Genomic DNA, 2,348 nt, shown 5'->3' with positions numbered 1-2,348 from the left:
AACAAAGTTTTGTTTCGATCGGATCATTCCCCCTATATATATTATAAACATACTCTAACTTTATTTACGCTTTCTTTTTTTAATAGGTTTCTTTATTATTTTACTATTTTTAAATGAAAATTTTGTATTAAAGTAATTTTTAAATGTAGCTAACAAGATAACGTATTTTTATTAAATTCTCAATCTAATATATTAAAAACATATAATTAACTACAAAAGTAAAATATCATACACAAAGCCTTTAAAAGAAAATGCTCAAAAATTAAAAGAATAATTTATTATTATGCAACTTGATCAAGATAAAGCTACATATAAAAATAACTTTAGTCTTAATTTGTTCTCATGCTAAAAGCTAAAATAAATGTTGCTACAAGTAGAAGACCATCATCATTATTTTATCCAATCATTCAAACATAAGGGCAGCCTCCATAACCTGCAAATTAGTGAAACCTTTGAATTAAAATCAAAATTTAACTATTTTAGCCTAGAATCCTCCAAATGTTTAATGGGATGAGTACGTCAACTTCCACACAAAAGAACCTTGAAAATTTTAGATTCAATTCTTTAATGGGTAGACACAATTTCTATTAAAAAACTAAGAGTGTGTTTTAGATGGCTTATATAATTTAAAAATAACTGTGTTAAAATGACTTATTAACTTATGACTTTTTTTTAACAGTTTTTAAAGAATTGTGTAGATTAGCTTATGTGGTGGGGAGTGGGGACAATCAAAATGACAAAAAAACGACTCTTTTTGAAAAGATGTGTGTAATGAGTTTTTAGAGTTTGAGAGGTGTAATAGGTAAATCAAACACAATAAGTAAAAAAATTACATTTTCCCAACTTATCAAAACCTCCTTATTTTACATTGTTGATAAGTTAAAATATAAAAGTCCTCTTTGTTTGCCAAATAACTTATATAACATATATATTAACTTTTTGACTATGTTTATTTCGCATTCGATTCTCTCTCTATGAGACTATCACCTCTCTGATCAGCTGCCAATCTCTTGGAATTTTGTTAGAATTGTGTGAATTTATGGATTTTAGAAATCATAAACAAAATTAAATACATGCTTCATTATATTCTCTCCTGATAGAACCCTAAACAATTTATTATATTTAACGAAAATGACTCCAGTTTTAGATGTAAAAAGAAAAAGATAAGGGTTAGCTCTGATGGCTTAAGAAGATTTATATTAAATTAAGTTGATGACTTACTTGGGTCAGCAAGAGTAATGAGACCAGTGTTACCAAAATGACAATTCCATGGGTTTCTTCCCTTGCATTGGTAGTATATATTCATGGCTATTGAAGCATGGTTAATAAGATTGTCAGGCAAATAACATGCACCCACCTTTCTCCAGTATCCTGCAATCGACTTGCGAGCACGCAAAATCCACATTTTCTAACAGCTCAGATTGACTCGATGACGGCTTTGCAACACACCATGTTTTCTGCAACACAAATATATATATATATATATAGCCGAAATATTAGCCTTTTATAAGGCCAAATATTATTATCATCTATAGTTAAAGACAAAAGATCATGCATGCAGCCATTATACCTCAGCCTCAACCGCGATCAAAGTCCCGACTGAGAATTAACACACATAAAAGAATAATATTAGTTAAAAGAAATAAAGATTTGTTTTAAGTGTTATTAATATATTGTTGGTGTGGTGATGATGATATATATTATGATACCTGGAAGAAGTAGAAACAGATATGCAAATAGTTTAGAAGCCATATGTTTATTAGATAGATGATAAAGATAATTGATTTTTGTGTTGTGGGTGGGTTATAAAGGGAATGGTGTGGAGATATAACGGCTCTATTTGGTGATGAAAGATCAAGACGTTACATAATTAGTTGCAATAATCTGTGATTATAAAGGGACCCATAAAGTTGGTTTTTTTTTTATTTTTTATTTATATTTGGAATGTAGAGTGTTTAGTCTTCAAATATCTATCCGTTGATTATAAAATATATATTTTCAAGTAAGATTTAAATAATCTACACGAAAGCGGTCGGCACTCATTGACCAATAAATATTTGTACTACTATTTGTTTAATGATGCTTATAACTTCAATTTCATTCCAAAACAATCTCACTGTAGCATAGAAGTAATTCCGTTTGTATTTGATAAGCTGATTTTTATCTCAGCTAAAATGTTGTAAATTGTCTTGAACAACACAAATGAAAATTAAGAGGAAGTGTAATTACCCTTAACAATGAAAATTGTTCAGTCAAAACTAAACATGTTGTTGGTTAAAGTGTTTAATATTAATTATTTTGAATTAATGAGTTAAAGTTTAAATTAAAAAAATCTGATTTGCTTTCAT

General features: G+C 28.3%; 1 long non-coding RNA gene across 1 annotated transcript; it reads right to left on the bottom strand.

Moving 5' to 3' along the window:
- Nucleotides 1–351: 351 nt before the first annotated feature.
- LOC143636382 (uncharacterized) lies at nucleotides 352–1,763 on the bottom strand. The gene is made up of 4 exons (XR_013154233.1): nucleotides 1,710–1,763; nucleotides 1,571–1,599; nucleotides 1,222–1,457; nucleotides 352–433 (listed from the first exon to the last, which is right to left on the bottom strand). It is a non-coding gene; the product is annotated as an uncharacterized LOC143636382 (long non-coding RNA).
- Nucleotides 1,764–2,348: the final 585 nt, after the last annotated feature.

Source organism: Bidens hawaiensis, unplaced genomic scaffold, assembly GCF_021521415.1.
Source record: "Bidens hawaiensis isolate Kalapana, Puna unplaced genomic scaffold, B.hawaiensis_p1.1 tig00007902_1, whole genome shotgun sequence".
Lineage (NCBI taxonomy): Eukaryota > Viridiplantae > Streptophyta > Magnoliopsida > Asterales > Asteraceae > Bidens > Bidens hawaiensis.
This window is presented reverse-complemented; position numbering and strand designations above follow the sequence as displayed.